This window comes from Topomyia yanbarensis, chromosome 2 (genome assembly GCF_030247195.1).
Source record: "Topomyia yanbarensis strain Yona2022 chromosome 2, ASM3024719v1, whole genome shotgun sequence".
Lineage (NCBI taxonomy): Eukaryota > Metazoa > Arthropoda > Insecta > Diptera > Culicidae > Topomyia > Topomyia yanbarensis.
The window spans coordinates 375,567,629-375,577,643 of NC_080671.1; the positions used below are offsets into that span (position 1 = coordinate 375,567,629).

Below are 10,015 nucleotides of genomic sequence, written 5' to 3' on the forward strand. Positions count from 1 at the left end.
CAACTGGATAACCAGTTCCCCCACGTAAGTAAAGTCAAAGTTCATCCTACAGTCACTGTTAGACAGCATTCAATAAAAATATCACTCCGACTATAAATCCGAAAGCGGGTTTACCTTTGATGGTGCCTAGTTATGCTTACGGCACCACACTCTTCGGACTTTCGGTTCTGCAGCCGAAGATTAAAAAAAATGTTGACCTGTTGCACCCATCAGCATCAACAAATTCATTGGCCCAACACAGCACGCTCAGTTTATCAAAACCTAGGTGCTTGTTATGGCCGGCTATTGGCACAAGTTCAGTCGATGAGCGTGCGGCTCTTTTTTATGCGATTTTGCTCTGCAGAAAAGAAGAAAAAGTTTGGCCACACCGTGATGGTCCGTAGCGTTGCAACGCAGGAACGTTTTTCTCCGGGCCAATTATTTAGGAGGGGTAATAAGACCGGCCGAAACTATAAAACAGAGCATAGCTTGATGGGCAAAATCTACGCGATCTGCTCGGGTAAGCTGCATGCTAATGATGGGTTCACAAGAAACAAAGCATGATTAATCTGCATGTTTCGAAACGGTTTAAACTGTTCATACGGCGTGGCTACTTCAGCAGTCGTTGGGAACATTCGAGGGCTACCTGAAAATAGATGCCAATAACAGGTTCACCGGTAATGACTTCATATCTGTGTGTAATTGAGGAACATTTCTTCTGAAACGTAATGTACGCCAATTCGACCGTAGTTGGAACAATAGGGAGAGAACTTTATAAGCTTGAACGATGATTAGGTTCGTGTGAATATATAAATATACTAAAAAGCTAGAACTATAGTTGTTTAGAGAAAGCAATAGGGTAAAAGCATTATATTTCGCCACCACAAACAAACGTTTACTCAAAAATAGCGTTTAAATTAAAAGATTTAATTTCTTTCTTGCTTGTATCGAACATATAGTGTAAAGTAAATCTCTACTTCTAATATTAGATGTCATTTTAGTGATAAGCCAATTCGATAGAGCGATGTTCCGAGAAAAAGTGAATGTTTGTGCCGCCAAGCAAATTGTGATTTTCGAATAGGGTGACCATATGTCCTGGTTTCCCAGGACATGCCCTGGTTTTTCATTGACTGTTCTGGTGTACTGGGAAGTCGAGGTAAATGTTTGATTTGTCCTGGTTTTTCTCCTGTAAGCCTAATTTATTTCTATTTATTGAGTCTTCGTTTTCCACTATGCTACAGATCGCAACCATACCTGCAACGTATACTCATCCTCAATCGGAATGCGATAAACAAAACTTAATACAGTCGAATCTCCCAACTGTACCTTCCTATAGTTTTTTAATCTCTTAAGAGTGCCTCGTCAATATCGATGAAACAATGGTTACCAGTGCTTCTTCTCGGCTTAAATCGTCTTTCGATCCGGGACCCGAAGAATTCCCTTTGGTACCTCTGAAAGGACTCACCGGCGTTTTGGTACTTCTGCTTCTATTTGAGTTCTCTTGCTAGTGGCTTTTTTTCGTTTTACTGGAAATCCATTCCACAAAAAGAAAAATAGCAACTATCGTGAAAAAATTTCATTGAACGCTCTCTCGAGCTAGGGATCATGGAATTACTACAGGGTCGATACCAGTACCTAATCAGTCGCTCTGCTTGTTAACAGTGTAGTGAATCAAACGAACGTTTCTACCTAAAGTCTGCTGTCTATATGTACCGTGCCGGTACTATAAACAAGCAAAGCAATCGAATAATAAAATTCGTCCCAAGCCAATGTAAACAATAAAGCACCGTTACTTTCATCGGTGCGATATAGATGTTTGAAACTCAACAGCAAATTTGCAAATGCAGTTTAGACTAACGGAAGTCATCGTTATACAAGTCCCCCTCACTCGTTACTGATAACGTTTAAAACTTTGACCATAACGGAAAGCTACGCTATGGAAGACAACATGCAATACGTCGTTGAGCATGATAATGATAATGATAAGATTGATATGCGTCTGCACGATATACACCTGGGTACTATTAATAAATTTATTACAACCATCATGTCGGAATATGTAACGGTGGAATCCTTTAAGTTTGAATCCTGGAGAAGGTATTCTAGGTATTTCCAACGGTGTTTGTTTCGTGAGAATGCGAGTGATGGAACCTATTCCTTCATATCTGAACTTTCAATTCAAAGCAAAACGCGTGAACAAATCTCAAATCACGCTGCGCACATATGAAGGACAGACCCCTGCGTGCTCTACGTTGTTACATAAGAAAACACACTACGAGAAACCATGTACACATACCTCTAACGAAGCAATATCAACTGCTAGCATACCCAATACACAGCCCTTCATCAACATCAACAAAATCACAAACCACCGGAGTTGCAGCTCAGGCACCAACGAATACTGGAACAACAGAACCTACGCACAGTATGACCGATCATTGCGATGCGCCTACTACTTTCCAATCAACTGCCAGAACCACCGATAATAAAGTAAATAACAAAGAACACGGATACGCGATCATGACCCGTAGGCCCCACAAGCAACTCAAACCAGGTAATCGTGAAAGCCCATACAACCTTAACAGCGAGGATAGCATGAACGAAAACGATAAACCAAGAGAAAGCGGACTAAGTGATCCACAAGCAACAAGAGGCAATGAAGTAAATAGATGTTCAACAAGAAATAAGATCTTTACGCAAAGTAACAAATCGCGTACACAAGATCCAACGGATATGCAATAAAATTCGATTTATTTATTTTTATGTACACATTGATAATATTAAAAGATCCACGGCTCAAGTAATGCATATAGGCGTGTCAAATAAATGAAATGGCTAATGGACGATTAACAACGGTAGGTTTTGCAGCACTCAAATCGAGAGATAATGGTTGTCATTGGAGATTACCAAACATAGCGCAGGGAAACTACTTGAGATCGCTAATGTTTCTGATTTACATCAATGTCGTGTTTTTAGTACTGAAAACTCCTCGCCGGTCCTGCACAGACCATCGCAGCACGAAACGTTTGCTGATGGTGATATAGCAAGAACTGCCTTTGTGTAAATCTGAAAAAGTTTTTAGTAATCGAATTCCGATGAAAGACTTCCTGGCAGAGCTCTTCCTCCCAGAAATTTTTTATTGTCGAAGCTCTGCCTGCCAGACCCCAGAACTTCTTAACTGCCGAAAACATGGAGAAAGGCAATGTCGATTAAGAGGTAACGGGGGGAGGGGAAGCAGTACCATTTCGGCTGTCCTGGTTTTTTACTAGTCTGATATGGTCACCCTATTTTCGAAACACTTTCACAAGTACAGTAGCGCCCCGTGGTGCCTGTTCCGAATTAAACAAATCACTATCCGTAAGGCATTCGCCTTGTTATAAACTTATCTGAAGCAACTTTCTAGGTAGTCAGGATAACTTATTTGTATAAGTTAAGAAAGCATTATTACGCGCCATATGGTAACAACCTGCCTAACTTAAGGCGAAGATATGTGGAAGCCAGGAACGCACGCATGAAGTATCATAATTTCGGCCACCCGGCTAGAAACTGCAGTGGACCTGACAGGAGCAAACAATGCAGAAGGTGCGGGGTTGAAGGCCACAATGTAAAAGACTGCCGACAACCATGTTGCAGGAGGCCTTCGACGTCAGACCTTCACACAGACGACTGCAACGAAGTCACAGTGAAGGAAACGTAAATCAACTTCAACCACTGCGACACAGCGTAACAATTGCTGCGGCAATCTGTAGCGGAGTCTAACTGCGATGTAGCAATCACCTCGGAGACTTACCTATCTCGGCCGCCGATGGAAACTGGATATCAGATAACGGCGATTCGGACGACGGGAGAATATCCATTTCAGGAAGTGGTTAATCGCACCGATGAAGGCTTTATAATTGCCAAAACCAATGGAGGCTTCTTCTGCACCTGCTACGCACCTCTGGTCGACGAACGATCGATTCACAGAAAGGCTCAATAAACTAACAGAATAGATTATTATCAATCGGACACCAATTATCATAGCCAGCGATTTCAACGCTTTGGCCGCTTCACCAACTCAAAGTGGAGTAGTCTATTCGAGGTCTGTACAAAGCTGAACATAGATGTTGCCAACGATGGTACAACCAGAACATACCGCCGGGAAGGTTATTGACGTTACCTTCTGCACGCCCGGACTAGCAGTAAGTTTGAATTGGAGAGTGTGCCAGGACTACACCCACAGTGATCACCAAGCGATCCGGTACACTATCGGAAGCAATAGACAGTCGGAAGGGCGTATGACTCAATCAACCGAGCGAAGGTGAAAAAAACGAAGTTCCACAAGAGAGTCTTTGTTGAAGCGTTGCGGCTTGAGTGCAATCACCTGTACTTCAGTGCAGATGAAGTGATAACGGCAGTAGTGACAGAGTGCGATGCAATCATGCCAAGAGAGGGTAAACCAAGGTACAGTCGCCGCCCAGCCTTCTGGTAGAAGTCGACGATTGCTGACCTACGTACATGTTGCCACTGAGCCCGGAGGAGCATGCAGAGAGCCCACAACGTCGCCGAAAGAGCATCAACAAACTACGTATTCTTCAAGTAGTCGCCCCATCCAACCAGACAGCCATTCCGAGGAGGAATTCTCACAATGAAAGTTTTAAAAGGAAAACCACATATGAGTGTAAGGTCACTGGGTGTACACTCATCCCAAGTAACCGTTTGAAGCCGCAGTCTTGTGTGGCTAGTTAAACAGTCCATTGGGTTACTGTTCCAGAGCAACACAAACACAACACAAACGGTATACATAAGAAAGTGCTTCTTTCAGAAACACATGTAGTGATTTTATATTCAAGGGTGCCTCTAGAGCAGCAGTAGGTGTTGTCGAGAACTCAACAGTCATCACCAAGACCATCCTCTGAAATTAATTGGATTGTTATGACTTCTCCTTATTGTCACCAAACAAGGCACCCGAATGCCAGTATTGGTCTAATAATTGTTGTGTAGATCCACTGAATGTACTTGGGTTTGAGTCCCCTAGATTTGCTGAAAGCCCATCTACATTGGTCGAAGGCCATGCAAGCTTTCTTGATTCCGAAATGGATGTGAGCTGTGCAATTATGTTTTGAGTCATGAACCCCAACGTACTTAACTTGTTCTGCGACAATAATTTCTTTCGTTGGGTGAAAAGCACCATTGATGTTTTATTTGGATCAATTGATATTTCAACATAAAAACACCATTGCTCAACAACACATAAGACTTTTTGCATCAAATCAAAAAGTGTGGTAATGCAAATTCCGGTGATAATTATATAATAATCATCGGCGAAAAAATATGTCGCAAACCCAAGCTCATTGAGTTTTGCCAACAAACCATTGGCGACAAGGTTCCATAGCAGTGGTGACAGCACACCACCTTGAGGACATCCGCAGACACGCGGTTTCCTTTTCTCTATTTGTCTTAACGATGAGCACACGATTGCCAAGCATTGCATGTATCCAGTTCTCGATATATGAAGGTACTCCATGACATCGTATTGCTTCCAAAATGTATTCGAAAGATACATTGTCAAGGGCGCCTTCAATATTAAAAAAATCCTAAATTTGATTGCTTTTGCGAAAAAGGTTTTTACATATTGTAGATGACATCCTGACTGTAGTGGTCGATTAAACGATCTACTGATTTGAGACGGAAGGAGGTCAGACTCATCGGTTTAAAGCTCTTTGCGTTCTCAAAAGTGACGCGGACACCTTTGGAAATGATTTTTACAGTTATGGAATGTATCCTGTTATAGGACTACAAAAAAAGAACATTTTTCCAAAACTTTGCTTGGAGTGTTCATACCCTCTTTGAAGTAGAACAGGATGATTCCATCTTTTGCCGGAGACTTATACGGACCTAAACTTCTAATCGACTTTTAGATCGTTTTGGTTGTCACAATTCTACGAGCAAATGCCCAAGAATCAGAACTACATGAAAAGAACTCAGAAGCCGTCGTCAGTGACGGCTCCGTACAGCCTGGAAAGTGTGAGTCAAAAATATAGGTGAATACTACATCTTCGTCAGATGAGTATTCACCATTAGCAGTTCTAATCGAACTGACATGCAAGTCTTTCGATTTCTAAAGTAACTTATTTAATCTACTAGTCTCATTGAGACTTCAGACATTTGTGCAGCGGTTTTTCCAAACAAATTGCTCAGAGGATCGAAGAGCATTTATGTATTCTTTGCGAGCCAACTCCTACCTCCGACCAGTGTTGCCACAATTAAATCTGTACCGGGAGTTGAAAAATCTTTTCTATCTGTACTGTTCCATAGAAAAATCTGTACCGAATTCTGTACCCAAACAATAAGGTTGTTTTAAAAAAAAAATATTTTTATTATTCATATTTATCATTCGGGATTATTTTATTTGAGCTGGAACTCCGCAAGAAACCAGTTAGAATTCCGGATGAGTTTGACTGGGTAACGTCAATATCAGCTCCAGCTCAAATTCTCTCTGCCACTTTGATTACAGTGGCGGCGAGAAGCTGAGATAGGGCGGGTATTATAAATAGGATGCAAGGAACCTACTTGCAAGAATTCAAATGAAGCAGGTCAGAGTAAACGTAGGCACTCCGAGTAAATTCGCTCGGTTTTCACTTACATATCATCCCTTTGATTTGCTGGAATAAGGTTTCTCGCATATCGCATTCTAATGTCAGTATTAGTTCGGGTTCAATCAGTAACAGCTCCACTTTAGATTCATGCCATCACTACTGCCTAATTCAAAGTACACTTGCTGTTTACTGGGATGCATCGCAGGGTTAAATTATTTTACCTTCCTGTCATGTAAAAAAAATCTGTACCAATCTGTACTTTTTTGCAAAAATCTGTAACCTGTACCGTACAGAATCTGTACCATAAATGTTTCAAAAATCTGTACCTTTCTAGATAAATCTGTACTTGTGGCATCACTGCCTCCGACCCGTCGCTGCGTCTGCGATTCCAAGCTCCTTTTTGTGGCACAAACTTGTTAGTCCATATTTAATTTCAAGCTCTTCTACATAACTTATTGAGTCGAATAAGTTCGGTACTCCACTTAGGTGTTCCTCTAGAAGCACGCATGACTTGAAGCGGACAAGCCTCTTGGTTTACAGCTACTCTGAGTGAATTTGTTTTATCGACGACCTCATGCAAGTCACTTGGAGATTCAATCGCAGAAGATGCCCATGAAACCTAGTCTCCAAGCCCTCTTCGTAGAGGTCCCAGTTCGTAGATTTGGGATTACGATATGTGACGACAACCAGCGAAACGTTTAAATGATCAAAGACGATGTACTTATAATCAGATAACGACGATTCGAGCTCGTTTGGTACGAACCAGTTGGCCAACCCATGTGTAATACCGTCAGAGCAGAGAGTAACATCTAACACCTCTTCTCTGCCAGCTCGTGCAAATTTTGGGCAAATTTTCCTACATTAAGAATGTGCAGATTTTTCCTACTTAAGTATTCGCCAACCTCTCAAATTTATATCTAAGCTGCCCCAAATTATATGGTTGGCATTTGCATCACCGCCGATTACGAAACCGGGAAACCCATTTGTACAACTGTATGATACAATCCTTTTGAAATCATCAGAAGGTGATGGTTCTTTTTGCGGAAAACAAGCTAAAAATAGACGTATTTCTTGTTTGTGTTATCAACAGTCATATTGACTGTAACAGCACAACTATCGCAAATTGTCAGATCGGATATAAGGCATGCGTCAATAGTACTATTCGCTAGTATACATGCACGAGGCATTTCACGTGGATTTGTCATTCGATGTTCTTTGAAAGCTACGAAGTCGGGGTTAAGTAGCTTTCCAACATAGAAGTTTCCTTTATGGAAATACGGTTCTTGAACCAAAGCTATGGAAGCTTTTCCTTCCTGCACAAGGCGGGATAGATTCATAGTTGCTGCACGTTTATGCTAAAGAAATTTGCGCTACTCTAACCATACTCGACAGCACTACACATTTCATCATCAGCACTTGTACAGCAACTAGAAGATACCACACACGTTGGCTTATAATCACCTATAGCGAACCCCAAAATGGGTATTAGGGACATGATCAACATTTTAATCCCACGATTTGCAAACAAACGTCCACTATGTCAGCAAGGGTAAAACCCACGACACTCCTTGCGCGACAGGCATATTTTAGTCCTGCTAGTCATTCAGTCCTCGGCACGGAGAAACACCCTGACTTGAGAACTTCTGTTTCCAGTAGTCTCTTACGACATGGGAGCGGGAGTCCAGCGGATCAATTCTTGGTTAAGATACTTCAACCTTCTGGATACCACACGGCACCCAGGCTGGTTTTTTCCCCGGAGGAAGATAATAGACTGTTATCAACCTCCTAGTGGACCAAAACCCCAACTCAAAAAGTGCTGCCTTCACTAATTAGGATCATTTTCAATTTTTTTCAATACAACCACGAGCCATTAGAACATTAGAAAGAAAAATACTTGAAAAGCTCAAAATTATGGCTCCAAATTATTTCTCGTCAGAGAACATTCATCAATTGACAAATATTTTGTTCAAATGAAGATCTGAGTCAGTGGTTTAGGTTCGAGGAAAGCATGGTTCAAAGAATTGCGAGGATTTTATTCGTTTGATGTCTAGATTCATGCACAATCACGTTTGATATCGAATAGAAATTTTTGCATTTGTGACGAAGTTTGTACAATGTCCATTTTAAAATCGAAATTTTTCACCCCCTCAAAATTTTTTTCTGGATTGGCCCCTTCACCGAGTACCGTGTGGGCTGAATATTGTAATGCCTACGCATTCGAAGACACTCCAACGCTCCGATTTGTGAACTCGCATACCGAGATCTCTCTTACATGTCGGTATTCCAATATATTTTGAAAAGCATAAATGCACAAGCTTATCCCACTTTTGTCACTGTGACCTCTCTTCTCTTCCTCTCTATGGTCCTGTTGCTATTCCGACAGTGAAACAAATCCTAATTGTTCTAAGACCATACCTGTCCAAAGTTTGAAAAATTAACGAAATTTCTTATCATACTCTGTAACGAATAAGCGAAAATATTTTATCAAAAAGTTGTTGTCTTGTGTGTTTAACTTGGTCTCAGCAATAGACGCACAGATTAACATACACTTTATTTAATGAATATATAGCGGTACTACAAGGAAATTTTTAAAAATAATAGCACTCACATTTCACGCTTCGAATCCTCAGCTGCACATCGAATTGGTAACACTTCTCACTTTAAAATCCTTAAATCACGAAACTATATCCTGTACGAATATCGCAACACTTCACACAAAATCCAGTTCACCGTTCGAAACAGTCCATAGGCACCACTCACTCAGTCCGTGTACGTATCCTTGCACGCAGTCAACGATCAGTGCTATTCTTTGGATTGGTTCCAACCCAGCGCATCGATAACCGCACAAATTAAAATGAACCGCGATCCGTGTGAAAACTAAAAGGCTTCATCGGGCTGACATAACTTAAATACCTTTTCGCTGTCCGATGCGCACCCATAAAGGCGATCTTCAGATCCGACCTAGTCCCCACCTCACCGTCCTGCCAAAACCGAACGATCGCCGCGCAGCGCGAGATACATCTTCTTGCCCGGTGCGGTGCGGCGCTCTACATGGGTTCAGGTCGATCGGTCGGGTAAAGAACCTCGCAGTGACACCGCCACCGCCACGATCTCTCATTCTCGCCTCCAAAAAGATGCCTTCTGCCAGCGAAACTCTCACTCTCGTTAGGGATGCATGCCGTGATTATCTCATCAACGAAACGCTAGCGCGCTGGCGAAGCCGGTTTTACAACCCGACTGACAAGAACTCGCACAGTTCAAAACAGGCGCCAAATGAGAGCGAAAGTGTTCAAAGTTTCACTCTTCTGGTGACGCGAGCGAGCATCGATCGTGGTGATGCGTGAGCAAAGCTAGATAGATGCCGCCGAGGGCTTGGCGGTATCTGTTATGATTGTCGCTCTCGGTCGTTCCACGCAAAAGCATGTCCACGTGCTCTGTTGTTGTCGAATAAGCCGGGT

General features: G+C 42.1%; 1 protein-coding gene across 1 annotated transcript in view; it reads right to left on the reverse strand.

Annotated features, from left to right (window-relative positions):
* Nucleotides 1-9,651, reverse strand: part of LOC131684606 (mucin-2) — a 133,251-nt gene extending 123,600 nt beyond the window's left edge. Inside the window, exon 1 of the mRNA XM_058967623.1 lies at nt 9,166-9,651. The gene's annotated coding sequence lies outside the window, so the exon portion shown is untranslated. The remainder of the gene's footprint in view (nt 1-9,165) is intronic.
* Between the last annotated feature and the right edge of the window lie 364 nt (nt 9,652-10,015).